This window comes from Apium graveolens, chromosome 4 (genome assembly GCF_009905375.1).
Source record: "Apium graveolens cultivar Ventura chromosome 4, ASM990537v1, whole genome shotgun sequence".
Taxonomy (NCBI): Eukaryota; Viridiplantae; Streptophyta; class Magnoliopsida; order Apiales; family Apiaceae; genus Apium; species Apium graveolens.
This window is the reverse complement of record NC_133650.1, coordinates 140,738,764-140,758,063: the sequence shown is the minus strand read 5'-3', so window position 1 is coordinate 140,758,063 and position 19,300 is coordinate 140,738,764. Positions and strand designations below refer to the sequence as shown.

The following is a 19,300-nucleotide window of genomic DNA, read 5'->3' as shown; positions in this document are numbered from 1 at the left end:
CTCATCCGTCGAATTGTCTATATCTTAGCCATTAAAGTTCTGAACATTATCCATCAGATTTACTTACAGTCTATAAGTATATCACGACGGATAATTGACAGTTTATTTTTACTTTTAAAACGGATATTTTGGGAAATTTTTATTGGCTCTTTAATTTTTACCTTTAATTTTTATCCCATTTTTTAGAACATATAAAAGCCTTATTCCAAGTTCATTTTATCTTTTATCTCTCTCTATTGCAATTAACTGCTCTCTTCTTCCTAAAAGCAAAACCCCCTTTCTTTCTGCAACTTTCCTTGCTTAACAATGGCACCAGTAGTCAAGATCATGTCCCGGATAAGATTTATTTATGAAAAGAACAACTTTGTGGCTCTTGTGAACAAAGAAATTTCAGCCTCTGAAGATTATCACAAAATGATGGATTTTGTAAGGGGATGCAAGCTTCACTATGCCATGCTGGAATCACCCACAATCTACTGTGAAGTTATGGAGGAGATGTGGACTAAAACTGTGTATCAGGCATGTGACAAAACAATAACTCTCTCCATTAAAGGTAAGGAATTCTGCATTAACAGTGATACTATTCAAGCATGCTTTAAAATTCCTGAAATACTACTACTAAACCACACACTAATGCTGATTTAGTTAACTTGCTTAATTCTATTGGCTATGCACTTCCTACCACTAAGTTAAGTGAGATTAGGAGGCTAAGTCTTAGGAAAGAGTGGTGTTTTATGTGTGATGTAGTTACCAAGGTGTTTTCTGGTAAAATAAGCAACTTTGATTCTGTCAATACTGCTATGCTTAACATGTTGTACATGCTGCTTACTGATAATTACTATAATTTTAGTGATGTTATCATGTTTGAGTTAGGCTACAAGTTAGGGTAGACTAAAAAGAGATCTTGGAATGTTTATTATGCTAGATTCTTTATGATTATTCCTAACCATCTTTTGAGGATCTTGTGATTGAGAACCCAACCAATAAACTGGATTGTTGGGTTCAAGAAAGAAGAGTAATTGCATATATAAACAGAGCCAATCACCACAAGGAGGTACCCCTTGTTTATTTTCCTATCATGGAGGGCCCTCATGTAAGTGAGGTAAATACTTATGTCTCTACTCCTTCTATCTCTCAAGTTTCTTTGCCATTGACTGTGGCTATAGCATATGTGTCAATGACCCAATAGATGCTTACCCAAGCCACAAAATCTAAAACTTCAAAATCCAAATCAAAGAAACCACACTCTGGTGTCTCTCAAAAGATGTCAGTTTCAAAATTTACCAAAAACAAAGAAGGGAGTGTTAAGGTGGGTAAGATTGGTGAGGGACAGGGTGAACATCAAAGAATCCCTAAGAATAAGGATGGTGAGGTGTGTGTATCCAAACCTAGCCACACCACAGTTTACCAACAAACTTTGGTGCTTAATAAGGAAATTATCACATCTCTAGTTTCATCATACCAAAAGGATGCTACAATTGAAACAAGCTCCCAACCAGGAGCACATGCCAAAAGGGTTAGGGACACAGACTCACCCAAACTTATAAAAGAAAGAAGAAATCTAGAAAACTTGGGGATGCACAGGGATCACACACAGTGCAAACTGCAACTAAAGACTCAGCCGCTGCACCTTCTCAAATTCAGTTTGATGTAGCTCCAATAAATGGGGAGTCACAACCAAAATCTCTTACTATAAATATCTCACACACACTAGATACACAAAACTCTCTCACCAATTCCCTGGATGTGGATATAATTCACACATCAATCCCTGATTCTCCTTCTTTAACTCTATTGAGATGTTTTTGCCCAAATTATCATCAATCTACACAGAGTCCATAATAGTTTCTACTCCAAACTCTATAATTTCCTTTATCCCGGTGGATATTGTTCATCCATTGGCTAGTGATTGTATCTCGACGGATGTGCCTAACAGCAGTCATTCATCGGCTATCCTAACTACTACCCCGATGGATGTTCCTCATCCGTCGGTGCTCACTATACAAACTGAATTTTCAACAATTATTACAAGTGTAGATGAGTTATTAGTTGTACAATCACTCCTAGGATTGAGGGAAGGAAATGAACAGAGTGGGAGGCTGAGTTGCTCTCAGGCAAAAGGAGAGGAAAAGAGAAAATATGCAGGCTATTTCTTCCATCCTGGCAAAAGTGAGTGAGGGGAGTTCCACCTTAGTAGGTGAAGGTGAGGGTGTGAGGGTGGTGAGCCAAGGGGAGCCCTTGATGCAAGAATATAGAGAAAATGAGAGAAATACAGGTACAAGAGATATAAGGATGGAAGCCATTTCTAGTGAGTCAATGAATGTCAGTGTTGCAGAAAAGGAGAGACTATTTTAGCCAGAATATCAACCTGTCATAGATTATATCTCCTTGGATGCTGAGACATTTACTCATCATGTTCCAGCTTATCAAACTCTAGCTGGACAGGGCAATGAGGATGCTGAAAGAATGCTCAACTTGGTGCACACTACTGCTTCTATGCAAAGGGCCAAGGATGCCATCACAGCCATGCCACCCACAACTAGTGATGACATTGATCATGGAACTGGTGATTCTGAGGATTTATTTGGAGATAAAGATGATGATGAAGAAGGGTTCATGGACATAGGGGAGAAGCAGGCCCTAGCTCAAGATCAAACATGCCATCTTGGGTATTTTCCAAGACATGTGATAAGCACCATTTCAAATCCACTATGTCTCACATCATTCAACAAACTCATACAGCTCTTCAAACTACCACAAATGCCAACACCAAGAGCCTTCTACAAGCACACTTAAACTCTCTCCAACTACATCAAATTCAATCTCTCAGACAGTCTATGGATGTCACTAGGCTGAAGACGGAAATTGATCAAGTCAAGAAAGATGTCACTGACAGACTAGATGCTAAGTTTCCCAACACAACCATGCTTGACATCAACAAACAACTAAGGAAAAACTCTGATATGGCCAACAAAGTGGACTCCTTGGACACAAGAATCAAAACCTTGGAAGCTTCCATCACTGCAATCCATTTACATCAAGCTCAACAAACTCAGTTGCTTCAAAAGCTAGTGGCTACACAGACTTCTACCTCTCCTCAACTTGATGCTAACAAAAAGGGGGAGAAAGACTCAATTGTTCCAGTTAGCCAAGAGGAGCCAACAAGTGAGGGGGAAAATGTGTTAAACATACAAGTCAGTCAAGTAATTATGCCAGAATTTACCTTTCCTAAGCAACCTATCTTGGACAGCATTGATCTGATCCAGATAGCATCTGCTAAGTTGGAATCAAATAAAAAATTTAAGAAGCTTGATGTTGCAGCAGTTGAGAAGGAACTGGATGACAAATGGAAGAAAATTGATGAAGAGATAATAAAGAAGTTTGGTTCAATTGAGAAGAAAGACAAGGTCTTTTCTCACTTCTCTCATTTGAGACAAATTTCTGCAAATGAAATGAGTCTGGGTAATTTGGAAAAGGGCCAACCTTCATGTATAAGGTCTCCAAAAGCCAACTTGGTTTTGAAGCCCAAAAGAAATTATCCAAAGTCATCTGACAAAAATCCCTTGGATCATATGTTTGAGACTCCAAGGCCAGATGAAAAGAAGTTGTTGGCAAGGTCCATTGCATTCTTCAAAGATCCAACTGACTTAGTGCTAAAGAGAAGAATTGCTAAAATCTACAGGATTGGGAAAGAAATCTGTGTGGTGGCTGGACACCCTCAGTTTGAAGAAGCTAAGAAGGAAGAAAATGAGAGGATTAAACAAGAAAAGAAGCAAGCTACTTTAGATGCTAAGAAGCTCAAACAGAAGAAAAAGCAAGCTTCTATAATAGCCAAGCTCCAAGCTGTGAAAACTGCAACTGAGATTTCTGAGAAGCAACCTGTGATAACTGAAACTCAGGATCAGAAAATGCACAAGGAACCTCAACAGAAAAGGAAGTTCAGATACAAAATCCTTCCCAAAAGAAGATTTTACTTCAATGATGATAAGATGGAAGATTACATTCCCAACCATTCTATATCTACAACTCAAACATCCAAGCCATCAGTGGTGCAGGAGGATTTTAAGGTGGATCCTACAAGGAATTTTCATGGTGAGCCAATAGTTCCCAAGGACGAGCCTATAGACTGGGATAGTTTACCTCTTTTTGAGCTTAATTTACCAATCTTCAACAAGTTAAAGAAGACAAAGACAAGAGCAATCAAGAAGGTCAAGCCTGTGAGTCTCAAAACCAAAACCTTAACCAAAGCTCAACCAACTATCAACAACGGAGATCTTCTATATATCTGTGACATCAAGGAATTTTCAGATATAAATCTCTACATTGATAAACTAGAAGAAGTAAGAGAAATTGATGCTCACAGAAATCTCCCTAAAAGACTGGTGTTCAAATACAAGAGTGGGAAAGAGATCATATGGCCCCTTCACAGGATTCTTCAAGAAAGATGTTCCATTTTGATAAAGATCTTCTCATCTTTCAAGAAAAAATTTGTATTTAATGTAACTGCCAAGAAAATGGTCCTAAAGAAGATAGAAGAACTAAGGAGCAGAAAAGCCTCAGATGCACTCCCAAGGACTCTATCAATTCCCTTCACAGGAACGCACTTGAGGCCTTACTGGCTGATGGAATTCATGGATGAAAAAGGTGTTAGGAGATTCTTTAGACTGGATGGCAAAATGAGCATCTCAAGCAATGAGACTCTGTTGGAAATGCAAGAAAAGCTGGATCTGTCAAATATTGAAGAATTTGAATTCCACAGATAACTCTAAAATCAAATAGAAGAAAACAACAGGAAGCTTGAGAAGAAATCAAGACAATCAAGAAGATAGATTACATCTGCTCAGACTAGAGGAGCACCTTGAAAATGATTCTGAAAACTCTTTGTACACTTTACTTTGTTTAAATTTTTAAATAAACTTTAGCACTTACTAGTTTTATCTACCATAATTCAATCTGTACATTTAGGGTGTTTTGTTATCATCAAGTTTCTCTTAATTTATGGCTATAATTCCAGTAGACATAAATTGGGGGAGATTGTTAGGAATATGTTGTGAACTTCATGATAAGTTGAACAAAAAAACTTAATAGATTTAACTTAGTGATTTTGTAGCTCTCGACGGATGTTCTACAATAGTCCCGACGGATGAACTTCATAGTCCCGACGGATGACAACTAAACATCCATCGAGAGTGTAGCTTATGTAAAAATAAGTCTTGTAGCACATGCCTGTAAACAACAATGTATTAGTAGATGTTGTAGGATTCTTTAAGTCATGTTGACTACTAGATTGATATGCAGAATAGGTTGGCTAATTATAAATATAAGATGTCTTGTAATTCTGTATAAGTAAAATAGAGTCAAGTGACAGAAAGGCTCTCGACGAATGATCTACAAAGGCTACCGACAGATAATCAACAAGGCTCCGACGGATGACCAACATAGTCCCGATGGATGATCATAATTCAAAAGAGCATTTGAAAGTGACAACACAGTCACATGCATCGGGTGTTTGCAAATGGAATGTGGCATCCTAATTGCAGGATTTAGAGAACAAAGAAGCATTACCATTTCCATGCAATTATGAAGATATTCAAAGATGCTGGATAGAGTAATGAAGTAGCATGAAAGTAGACTAAAAACAATTTTTATTTTACTTGTTTGCCTTTTTATCATGTAACTTGGTAGTATATAAACCAAGTGTAGTAAGTAGAATAAAATAACTAAGTAAGCATTATTTTCTGAGAGATAGATAAAGTTGTATCCGTTAAGCATCTCTCTGTAATTCTATAAGTTTACTTGTAAGCAGCTGTGTGCTATTCAGGCATCATAGAGTTCTCATCTTTATATATATATATATATATATATATATCTGGTGGATAAGTTCAAATCCTCCAGAAAGTTTTAAAGCCTTGTATTTTATTGCTTTGTGTTTTGATTTCCATTTTACTTTCATTCCGCACTTCTTGCAAAATTAAACACAGTTATATATTAAGTAAGAACATTCTTAAAATTAGAAAAAGAAGTCAGAATTATATTCAATCCCCCCTTCTGTAATTCTTGTTGCATTGATTAGGAATAATAAGACTAACATGCACATTTTACACAGATTGAACTAAAATAGACTAACGCAATTTCTAAAGCTATTTTTTTAATTTTATTTTAAGTGTTGCATATCTACATACAATCTTCCAGATCTACTACACCCCTTTGTCCAGTTCATCTTGGCCCGTGATTTTTCACTCTTCAAGCTGCATTTGTAGACTTTCCATTTTACTGATAAAACGGTTTGTTGACTGATAACTTTGAATCTTTATGAAAGCTGAATTCTGTAATTAAAGTTGTTATTGAGATCTTCAAAATGTATAGAGATGTCTATATCGTGATGTAGAATAACTTGTCGATAACTCCACGTCTCTATATGTGTAAATGACTTGTCGATATCTCCACTTCTCTATATGTGTAAATGACTTGTCGATATCCCTATATCTCTACAAGTGTAAATGACTTGTCAATATCTCCATATCTCTAAATGTGTAAATGACTTATCGATATCTCCATATCTCTACATGTATTTTGACTTGTCGACATCTCTGTATCTCTACATGCATTTTGACTTGTCGGCATCTCCACTTCTCTACATGTCAAATTGGCTTCTCTATAGACAAAGTGACTTCTCTATAAGTGAGATGACTTCTCTACAGGTCAAATTGATTTTTTGATAAGCTTGAGTAGTTCTCAATATACTTCTCGACATTTCTTAATCTGTGATTTCTTGACATTTAACTTAGAAAAATTTTCAATCTTCAACATTATTCTTCACCAAGTTGTTTACCTTCATTCTGAGGCATGATCAGTCTTGATCTTATTCTAGAGATTTATTCCTAGCTTGTTGGATATTTACTGAATAATACTCCAATATAGTCTTCTTTAACATTCTTACGGACTCAAGGATTATCAAAGTGACTTAGTCATGTTATATTATGGCATGTTTTGCACAATAAAGTATGGTAATGATAACAACACAGAGCTTCCCTTCACCTCAGTTCTCCATCCATAGGCAAACAGGCAAGCAGAAGTCGCTAACTGAATTATCTTTGATGGACTTAAGAAGAGGGTTGAACACTCAAGGAACACTTGAGTGGATGAGTTACTGCCTATAATATGGGCATATCGTACCACTTTCAAAGTTACAACTAAAGCTACCCTATTCATGTTGGATTATGGAGCCAAGGCAGTGGTGCCCTTAGAAATCACGCATGGATCACCATGTGCTGAAGTCTATGAAATATAGACTAATGGAGAAGTTATGAGGCTCGCCCTCGACCTAATTTATGAGGTCATAGATGAAGCTAACTCCCATAATGCAGAGCATCAATGAAGAGCCTCCATCTATTACAATAGAATGGTTGAAGAAAGGTTCTTTCAATAAAGAGACTTAGTCTTAAGAAAGATTGTAGTGTCAGGAATGGGCGAGAAAGAAAAGTTAGGCCCTAATTGTGAAGGATTATACAAGGTCAAGAAAACACTTGGACGAGGATCCTACAAGTTGGAAACCTTGAGCGGTGACGAAGTGCCTCGTACTTGTCACGCTTCAAACCTAAATGTTTACCATGTTCAGGGCATACAAGACATGTTCCTAGTACGTTAGATCCTGAAGTATCATAGAAGGGGGGTTGAATACGATACTCACTAAATTTAAAAATTCTTTCGAATCTTTTGTAGATAAATAATTTAGTGTCTGATTAGTGGTTCCGTGTTCTTGAGTTGAACAGTGTTTTGAACATTAAAATGAAGAACATAAGAAATACAAATTAAAATGCTATACAAAGATCTATCTTTGTTTGTATAAGGATCTAATTACTGGATGATGATTATAATGCCCTTTAAGAATATACAAAAATTAAATAGGGAATTATAACGTTTCTCCAAGGAAAAGTTTAAGGGATAACTAAGCTTGAGCTTCTCTATATCTCCGTGTTTCTTGTTTCATCAGCTTCCGTGGGAGAGAAGATGAATAGAGCCAAAGCAATTGTTGTGTGCTGAATTAATTGACTCTGCTTCCAATTGTAGTCTTTAAAATCAATATTGAATATGTGACTTAATGTGAGCCAAGTAAATAAGTTGATAAATCAATAAAGTTGTTTGCAAAAGATGCTTGAGATTGTTTGGAGTCGACCAATTTAATGACATCACCTTGATGTCGACTTCTTCCACTTTTCCTTAAGAAAATTACATGTTTCCAGGCCTAGGTGTCGACCTAAGGACCTTCCACAAGCAAGATGTCGACCTCAACCTGCTAGGGAAGCTTAGAATTAGACAAGAACCCAAAGAGAAATCTAGGCATCGACTAGAGCCAAGGTTCATGCAGAAGACTGAATTTTGCCTTGGAATTTTTCTTGTTTTCAGGCTCAGATGTCAACTTGAGCTCTTCCAAAAGCTAGATGTCGACCAAGACACTCTAGATGTCGACATTTAGACTTTTTCCTTGGAAAAATTCAATCCCTTATTACTTGGAACTCGACAGGAGCCAAGGGTGCAGCAGGGAGAACACATTGACCAAGAACCATTGTAACATCCCCAAATCCGGGGTCTGGATTGGGTGTCACCAAAAAACTTTAAATAATATAAACATGTATATCAAAATAAATATACAGATAACCCCTCAAATCGGGATCGTTTACAGGTTATGGTATGAAATAAGAATCTAACCTTCTAAAATTTATAACAACTAAATAAAAAATTTATACCTCTTTACTAACTTCGTCATCTTATTCACTCTGACATCTCCAACTTCCCACAGCTAGGATCTCTCCTTTTTTACTATCTATTAAGAGATACTCACTTTTATCCTCATTTGATAATGAAAGAAATAAGAATTTACAAAGCAAGAGTGAGCCAAAAATGCCCAGCAAGTATCATAATTGGTTTCTAGGTATTATAATTAAAAGGAACTACCGGAAACAATCTTTAAATGATTTTATAAACATCTTTATTTATTAAAACAGTTGAGCGAATAAAACATCGGCCCTTATCAACCTTCAATCAGAGATAAAGAAAATCAATAAACTATTCTCTGATTCATTCCTGAATCAATTCTTTGTTCGGTTTTGTAATCATAAAAACTTTCCAAGAAGGGATTCCGTTAATGGCGATCAAAAATAAATTATACTGGACACTAGAATTAACACAGTACTATAACTTGCTGATTAGTCTGGTATAGTACGGACCTATGTCCATCTGCATAGAACTACGTCATAACAAGGTACTTAGGCACTATGGCCTCCGTAATTAAAGGGTCCAGCCATCTCTGGCCCCAGACCCATTCTGGCCTTATAAACAAAGGGTCCAGTCCATCCCTGACCCTCATCATAACCATCCAGTCCGTAGAGTATTTTGATGTCAAATCATTTTGATTTCAAAACATCCTGATTCAGGGTTCGCAAATAACCCGGAATAATAGGTATTTTCTTAAGAGATCAATCAATAATAAAGGAATAATAATGAAGGGTACTTGCATAATTAAGAGTAATGGCAGCGAAATGTAAAATATTTAACTATTCTGAATTTAGAATAAAGAAGAAATACTTGCAATATATCACAAGAAAGTTCAGGAATACTTGCCTCAGTTTCTGTTTTTTAACTTTCAATCATCATTCTAGTTCACCTCGAACTATATATATCTATCATAAAAGATACTATTTCAATTAACTGACAATATGTAATTGTCTAGTTTATACGCTTATCCTTATCATCTACCCATCTGATAATAACAGATTAGGATCATATTTTCATCAGATAACGTTTAAAAGACACGTGGACTCATAATTTATATAACACATAAATACATTAGGCACATATCACATTATTCACGTAACATATGATTCAGTTCGTCAAAACATTCGACTCGGTGTGTTTAAAACTAAAATCGAGTCGAAATACGACTTTTCGATATTTACGCAACTCAGAAACGTTTATAAAATCAAGCGAACTTTTAGAAAAAAGATTTAATGTCTCGAAAGTATTTTTAATAGAATCAAAATATTTTTCTGAGTCTAACCGCGTTTGTTTCGTATTAAACGGACGAACGGTCTATTTATTGCGAATAAAACAAGAATAATTCAATTAATAATAATAATTGAATTTTTAAATACCTTTCTATAATTTTTAAAACCTAAAGATGATTTATAAATTATTACTTAATTTAAATATAAATAATTACATTTTATTTAACAATTTATAGATAAAATTAATTTAATTAATTAATTAATTAATTAAATTCATAAATAATATTTAAAATAAATTATAAATAATTGATTCAAATTTATATTTTTAAGAATAATAGAGAAAATAATTTTTTAGAATTAAAAATAATTTAATTAATTATTTAAAATAATTAACTAAAATAATTTTGAATTTAAAAATCAATTTTTAGAATTTATAAATGATTTTTGTATTATTTTTAAAATTAGAAATTCAGAAACAGTTTTCAGATTTGATTTTGGGGAAAGGGAAGATCAAACCCGAGTTTTAACCGGGTCGACGAAAAAGGAATAGGGTTTGAAGGTCGCCATACCTTTTTACCCAGATTCCGGCCGGTCGAAACCCGGCGAATCGCCGGCCAACTCCGGCAACCCGAAGCAACGCCATACCAGTCTGTTTCACTTGGTTTTTGCTCCTTTTTCGATCTAAATCAATTCCTCATTTCAGAAATGCATTCAACTATTATCAACAACCCCTGGTCCGATTAATCCGGTAGATTCACGACCAAAAACCGACGAAGTCAATTTCCATTCTGGCCAAAATTCGATTAGGGTCAACTCTTAACCAAACTCAACGATTCAGGTGTCAATTTAAAGCTTATAATACATACAATATAACCCCTTAATCCAAACGAACCAATGATCAAAGACAAGCTCAAAAACTTAAACCAAAAATATACATAAACTCATGAATTCGATTATACTGCTCCTGGGGTTAAAATCATCAATGTTATATACCAATCAATTGCAAATCATGTAATAAAGCTATCCCTATCATCAGAATCAAAAAACGATTCATGAATCAAAAATCCCCAATTCGAACTATGAACCCTAGATTTCAAAATTAAAATCCACTAACCTGAGGTTCGATTTGATGATAAAATTGGATTGTACTCTTCAAGAGCTTCAATTTGACTACAAATACGACCTAATTTGGTTTCCAGATCACTCCAAAATCATGGTATGATCTTTGCACAAATTGAAGAACATGAACCTAATTTCAGAGAAAAATCTGATTTTCTGATTTTTTTCTAATTTTTATATAATTAAATAATAAGTAAATAATAAATAAATGCTATTTATAGTTAGAAACATAATACTCCCAAAATTATTTAGGGCCTAATTATATTATTTAATAAAAATAATTAGCCGGAAATTAATATTTAACGGAGAATAATTTTTAATCTAATAAATACAAAAATTATGTCAAAATTTCCCGAAAATTATGAATAATCCAAATATGCAAAAATATTGAATATTTGATAGTCCAATAATTTTATAAAAACAAAAAATACGATTTTTGTGGGTTTTGACATCCTGATAGGGGGCCGTAAAAGTCATTTTTCACGAAACAAAATATTTTCTAAATTAACTGGATGTTCGGAAAATCAATATGGTATACGCCACATAATGCAAAACAAGGCCAATTGTTCTACATGAAATAACAGCTATTAAAACGAAACTTGGAAAGTATAACGTTTAATATAAATCCATTTACCACATAATAAATTACCCGAAAATAACCCGAATCACACAAAACACATACAACACATAATAGATAACCTTTTATGATCAATCATAATTTATAACATCATAAATCACATAATACTCATTTAATATGACACAAAACAATTGTCAATTTCTCGGTCGTTACAACCTTGGCGACTAGGCATTTAAATTTGCACTCCTTAAGATCTTGATGGCGACCAAGGTGTAAACATCTTCAAGCTATAGTGTACTATTCACTTCAATTCTTGGAGTCAATACAATCTAGTACAAAAGATACTGGAGCCACAGGTGCAGCCATGAGACGACAAGCGACATGAAACAAGAATCATATCAACAAGGCATTTAAACTTATATTCCTTAAGTTCTTGATGTCGACCGAGGTATAAATTTATTAAGCTTTGGAGCCAACAAGAATCATAAGGAACATTCTTGAAATTGTGATCCACTGAGGCCTTTTAGTCCTTGAACCCTAAATCTTGATCTTCATAGTCTTCTAAGTTGTCCTTCTTCCAATCTTCAAATCTTTGAGTCTTCATATAATACATATGACATTTGAGCTTATACATGAATCCCCACATAACAATATTCCAAGAGATAATATTCAGTTTCCTTTCACGGATCATTGACGCCTAGTGCAATGGTCCGGTTCACAGGAGACTAGTTTCGTTCTCAAGCCCTCGTATTATAACCTTTCTTTCATTGTTAAGTTTGCAACAACTTTATCGCTTTGAACACTGACTATCAATAAACACTGTACTTTCACTGGAATCTTTTATAGTACTTAGAAAACATCTTTATTGTTAATACAATCTTGGATACTTCATTCTCTGTTCTTCCATGACGCTTGAACATATAAATAAACTCCTTTTAGTGAGTATAACTTTAATGTTACAGTTGTCTTCTTTAACCTTTGTCTATACTTTTTCTTCAATTCTTCAGATTTCCATGCTTTAAACACTGTCTATCTTCAATCAATGATAATACACTTAAATCTTCTAGTAGCACTATTACACAAAATCTTCAACACTTCTGAAACCCTGAAAGTCTTTAAACCTTATTATCCACTGAGGCATGAATATGTTAATAAACTTTTTTCAATAATCTGTAAGAAGACTTCAATACTTCTTCTAATGTTTTGATTTTTTGTATTTTCCGTGTCTTCATTTCTTCCCGATTTCTTGTGTAGACGCAATATGATTTACATGTCATGTTCTAGTGTTGAGTTATCACGTCTACTGTTCATACAGTTTCAAAATTTTACCAACATAGTATTTTGTGGTAGATGGAGAAATAAGGTCGATGGAATTATTTTTCATTCTATGTAAGGGTTGAACCCATTTTCCATGATATTATCTATTTATGCAACTTTTTTATATCATTTTACCTACCAATTTATTTATGTACGAGCATCTAATGAGCGCAAATCTCGAAGGACCAAGTATTGAAAATAAAAGAAAAGTATGAAATCAAACTATAAATGCATAAGATAGGAGATAAATCCATACACGACCAATCCTCTGACGAGCCTTCATCTTCTCCCTTTCTAGTTGACCTCATTTTCATCATCTTCGTTGGACTCATCACAAGTGGAAGATGAAGATGATGAAGAGCTTTCAGTTCTAGACACAGGCTGTTGAATCTTCCCATAAAGAGGTCCATTGGATTTGGGGCTCAAAGAAGGAGCTTTCCCCTAGAGACAAAGCCTTTATGGTTTAAGCAAGATCTAGAATGCTGGTGAACAATCTTGAGTCCAAAATAAGATGCTTGACCAATAGTGGTGATAAGTGGCATTTTACACCACTTAGAACGTCTTATAATGGCTTGAATTGGTGTCTTGGAATCAAGTATTTTGTGTATTTGATGCATTTTTCTAGTGTTTATGAATTTCAGGGTATTAATTGCATTTCTGGAGAGATTTCATCAAGAATAAACCTTGGCATGTCTTTGGCATTGCAAGTGGGAAGATAGGAGCAGAATGCAGCAAGAAACGGGAGCAAAAATAGAGCATTTTCTAGAAGGGGTCTGAGCGTCCGCTCAGCTTTGCTGAGCGACCGTTCAGGAAGCTGAGCACCCGCTCAGGAATGCTGAGCGGCCGCTCAGGGACGGAATTTTAAAATAATTATTTTAGACTCCTGATTCTGTTTAACTTCCAACTTCTGAGTTAGCTGGGTTTTATGGGACTCCTATATAAGTAGTTTTCAGAGACGTTTCACATAGGTTGGATCGTAGTATTAATCGAGGAGCGAGAAGATAAGGAAGAAGACCGTTTTAACATACCGCAACGAAGAGGAAGCATATTTTCTTGTGATTCTTTATTTCGTTGTAATGTTGGATGCTAGTTTTCTTTGCTTTGAACCTATTTACTCTTGTGACGTACTCTGGTTTAATATAAGTAGTTTTAGTTATTATTCTCGTGTGTTATTATCATGTTTTCATGTGAACCCATGATGACGATGATTGCTATCATGGGCTAATCGTGATCATGGGGTCGTAACGGATTTATTATGGAATTTTTTAGTTAGTTGTTTAATACCTTAGTGTGTGATGATTGTATGATATCTAGTATTGGTTGTGCTTATTCGTCTTATGTGCGTCGTGAACATATAAGATAGGGTGTTAATCTCTTGTGAAGTGACGGTGGATCTTGATATTTAGAACTTGCCATGCTAGCATAGGTTCATGTATGTGTATGCATGATTAGTGGGTAACTCTAACCGTTTTACTTGCCCTGTGTAATCATAAGGAATAACTTGTGCTTAAATCGTTATATTGTCAAATTCTGTAGACATATAGGGTCTCAACATAATTGATGTTTATTTAACTTCTATCTTAATTTTGGATGCTTGGTAGAATGGTATTAGTACAATGAAAGTTGGCTTTTATCAGTTTCGTGTTGTTCAATTAATATCATCACTGTTACATGCTAAGGGTAATGACAATGACTATTGAAGGAAGTACTAATGAAGTTGTGATCTCATATGTTTTAATATTGTTAATTCAAGTGTCAATTAAGTGCTTAATTCTCGTAGTTAATTGTAGATAATAATTAGTTAATCAAATCTAAGTATTATTTTCTTGACATTGAGAAGTAATTATACATTGGTGAGTGAGTGTTAATTGAACATAATTAGTCTGAGTCTCTGTGGGAACGAACTAGAAAGTATTCTATATTACTTGCGAACACGTATACTTGCGTGTATTATTAGCGTGTGTTTTCGCCCTAACAAGTTTTTGGTGCCGCTGCCGAGGACTCGGCGTATTTGTTTAGTTTATGTACTTACCATCAGTGGTCATTAGGACTCAGTGATTAAGACGTGTTACTTATTGTTTCTGGTTGTATTTCAGGTACTTTAGCGAGCGTTTATGCAAACACGTTCTCGTACTCACAAGAGGAATTTAGATACGGCTGAGGAGACGGACGAAGTTCTTGTTATTCCGAAGAAGATAGATTTTGAAGATTCGGATTCAGGAAGTGAGCAGAAAGAGCCAGTAATCATGGGTGATCGTATAGTTCCGGCAGATCCAGCTCCTATGGACTTTTCTCGGCCTAAAATTGATGACATTCAGTCAAGCATCATGCACCCGGCTATTGAGGCCAATAACTTTGAAATCAAGTCGGGCACTATTCAGATGGTGCAGAATTCTGTTTCTTTTGGAGGTGCTGCTACTGAAGATCCCAACATGCACATCAGGAATTTTGTCGAGATCTGTAGTACTTTCAAATATAATGGTGTGACTGATGAGGCTATCAAGCTGAGGCTTTTCCCATTCTCAGTGAGGGATAAAGCTAAGGACTGGTTATATTCTGAACCAGCTGGGTCTATCACTACTTGGCAAGATCTTGCGCAGAAGTTTCTGGTGAAGTTCTATCCAATGGCGAAGACTGCGGCTATGAGGAGTGCTCTTACTCAGTTTGCGCAGCAACCTACATAATCCATGTGCGAAGCTTGGGAGCGCTACAAGGAGATGTTAAAAAAGTGTCCACATCATGGTATGCCTGATTGGATGGTGATCACTGGTTTCTATAATGGTTTGGGGGCCCAATCTCGGCCCATGCTCGATGCAGCAGCTGGAGGCACCATGTGGGCCAAAAGCTATACTGAGGCTTATAATCTTATTGAGACTATGGCTGCAAATGAGCATCAAAACATAACTCAAAGGATGATGCCTGGGAAGGTAGCAGGTATTATGGAAGTTGATGCAGCTACAGCTATTGCAGCGCAGCTCCAAGCGCTGTCTATGAAGGTCAATTTTCTAGCCACCTATGGAGTCAATCAGATAGCTATGGTCTGTGATCTTTGTGCAGGTTCTCATGCTACGGATCAGTGTTCTCTTGTTAATGAATCTGTTCAGTATGTGAACAGTTATCAGTGACCGCAGCAGCTTGTGCCAGCTACTTATCATCCTAACAACAGAAATTATCCAAATTTCAGCTGGAGTAATAATCAGAATGCTATTCAGCAACCACATCAGCAAGGCATAAGTAAACAGTTCAATCCACCTGGATTCCAGCAACCATAGCAGTATGCTCAAAGGCAATCATATCTTCAACAAGGAGGTGCAGCTCCACCCTCTAGTGCTGATTTTGAGGAACTTAAGCTGTTGTGCAAAAGTCAGGCGGTTCTATCAAGACCTTGGAAAATCAAATCGGTCAAATAGCCAATGCAGTGCTCAATCGTCAACTTGGCACACTTCCCAGTGATACTGAAGTGCCAGGCAGGAAGGAAGCTAAAGAGCAAGTCAGGGCTATTACCTTAAGGTCTGGAAAAGTTGCTGATGCTGAAAAAGCAAAAGACGGAGAAGCTGAAGTTGGTCATGAAGAAGCTAAGCAAGGGGAGAAAGCGGCGAAACCAAGGAAGACTACTGTTGAACACACTCTGCCTGAGGGTAATACAGGGGAGAAACAGCTCTATCCTCCACCACCTTTCCCTAAGAGATTGCAACAACAAAAGCTGGATAAGCAGTTTGGTAAGTTTCTGGAGGTGTTCAAGAAACTTCATATCAATATACCTTTCGCTGAGGCTTTGGAGCAAATGCCTAGTTATGCAAAATTTATGAAGAGTATTCTTTCAAGGAAGGTGAAACTGGATGACCTTGAGACCGTTGCTCTAACGGAAGAATGCAATGTTGTGCTGCAACAAAAGTTACCTCCAAAGCTTAAAGATCCAGGTATATTCACCATTCCTTGCACCATTGGCAAGTTGTCATTTGACAAGTGCATGTGTGATTTGGGAGCAAGCATCAATCTGATGCCGTTTTCAATCTTAAAAAAGTTGAATTTGCCTGATCCAAAGGCCACCTACATATCTCTACAATTGGCTGATCGTTCTATTACATACTCATGAGGCATAGTGGAGGATGTGTTAGTAAAGGTGGATAAGCTCTTCTTTCTTGCAGACTTTGTTATTCTGGATTTCGAGGAAGATAAGAAGATTCCCATAATCTTGGGGAGACCTTTCATGGCTACAGGTCGTACCTTGATAGATGTGCAGAAAGGTGAACTTACTATGCGGGTGCTGGATCAGGATGTGACATTCAATGTATTCAAAGCGATGAAATTCCCTACAGAAGATGAGGAGTGCTTAAAAGTGGATTTGATTGATTCTGCGGTTACTTCAGAACTTGATCATATGCTAATGTCTGATGCATTAGAGAAAGCCTTAGTGGGGGACTTTGACAGTGATGATGAGGATGGCAATGAGCAACTACAATATCTAAATGCTTCTCCTGGAGGTGAAAGCTAGATATGCCATTTGAATCTCTTGGTACTTCTAACCTCAAAAATCCTGAAGGAAAGCTCAAACCATCTATTGAGGAAGCACCTACCTTGGAGCTTAAACCATTGCCTGAACATTTGAGGTATGCTTTTTTAGGTGATGCATCTACTTTACCTGTTATTGTTGCATCTGACCTTTCAGGTAGTGAGGAGGACAAGCTCTTGAGGATCTTGAGAGAATTCAGATCGGCTATTGGATGGACTATAGCAGACATCAAGGGGATCAGCCCTTCATACTGCATGCACAAAATTCTGCTAGAAGAGGGTAGTAAGCTGATTGTTGAGAAATAGTGTAGACTTAATCCTATCATGAAAGAAGTGGTGAAGAAAGAAATTCTGAAGTGGCTGGATGCAGGAATCATTTATCCTATTTCTGACAGTTCTTGGGTAAGCCCCGTGCAATGTGTACCTAAGAAAGGAGTATTACTGTAGTAGCAAATGAGAAGAACGAGTTCATCCCCACTCCAACAGTCACAGGATGGAGGGTATGCATGGACTAGAGAAAGTGAACAAGGCCACGAGAAAGGATCACTTCCCTCCTCCATTTATTGATCAGATGCTTGACAGGTTGGCCGATCATGAGTATTATTGTCTTCTGGATGGTTATTCGGGGTATAATCAGATATGTATTGCACCAGAGGATCAAGAAAAGACTACCTTCACTTGTCCATTTGGCACATTTGCTTTTCACAGAGTTTCTTTTGGCTTATGTGGCGTACCGGCCACTTTTCAGAGATGTATGATGGCTATATTCTCTGATATGATTGGAAATAATGTCGAGGTGTTCATGGACGACTTCTCCGTCTTTGGACATTCGTATGATGAATGTTTGAATAATCTTCGTGTGGTGCTCAAAAGGTGTGTGGAAACTAATTTGGTGCTCAATTGGGAAAAATGTCACTTTATGGTGCGTGAAGGCATTATTCTTCGGCATAAGGTCTCTAGCAAGGGTCTTGAGGTGGACAAAGCCAAGATGGGAGTTATTGAAAATCTTCCACCACCTATTTTGGTGAAAGGAATCCATAGTTTTCTTGGTCATGCGGGTTTTTATCGGCGTTTCATCAAGGACTTTTCGAAGATATCTAAGCCGTTGTGCAACTTGCTTGAGAAGGATGTGCCTTTCAAATTTGATGATGAATGCTTGACGGCATTCGAGACGCTCAAGAAGAGTTTGATAACTGCACCAGTTATTACAGTACCTGATTGGACAGAGCCTTTTGAGATGATGTATGATGCGAGTGATTATGCGGTGGGCGCAGTTCTTGGGTAGCGCAAGAATAATCTCTTTCATGTGGTCTACTATGCTAGTAAGACTTTAAATGGAGCTCAAATGAACTACACCACTACTGAGAAGAAGCTCTTGGCTATAGTCTTTGGTTTCGAAAATTTTTGATATTATTTGCTTGGGATAAAGGTGACAGTGTTCACTGATCATGCAGCCATTCGCTATTTGGTTTCCAAGAAGGATTCGAAGCCTAGACTCATTCGTTGGGTGCTCTTGCTACAGGAATTTGAGTTAGAGATCAAGGATCGAAAAGGTACTGAGAATCAAGTAGCTGACCATCTCTCTAGATTGGAGAATCCCAAGTCTACTTCACATGATAAGACATTGATCAACAAATCTTTTCCGGATGAGCAGTTGTTCGCAGTTCAGGAGGAAGAGCCATGGTTCGCAGATATTGTGAATTATCTTGTCAGCAATATAATGCCTCATAATATGAATATAGCTCAAAAGAAGAAGTTTCTGCATGAGGTG

At 36.6% G+C, this 19,300-nt stretch overlaps 1 non-coding gene across 1 annotated transcript; it reads right to left on the bottom strand.

The window, feature by feature from the left end:
• Positions 1–15,656: 15,656 nt before the first annotated feature.
• LOC141722728 (small nucleolar RNA R71) lies at positions 15,657–15,763 on the bottom strand. The gene has a single exon (XR_012575733.1). It is a non-coding gene; the product is annotated as a small nucleolar RNA R71 (small nucleolar RNA).
• Positions 15,764–19,300: the final 3,537 nt, after the last annotated feature.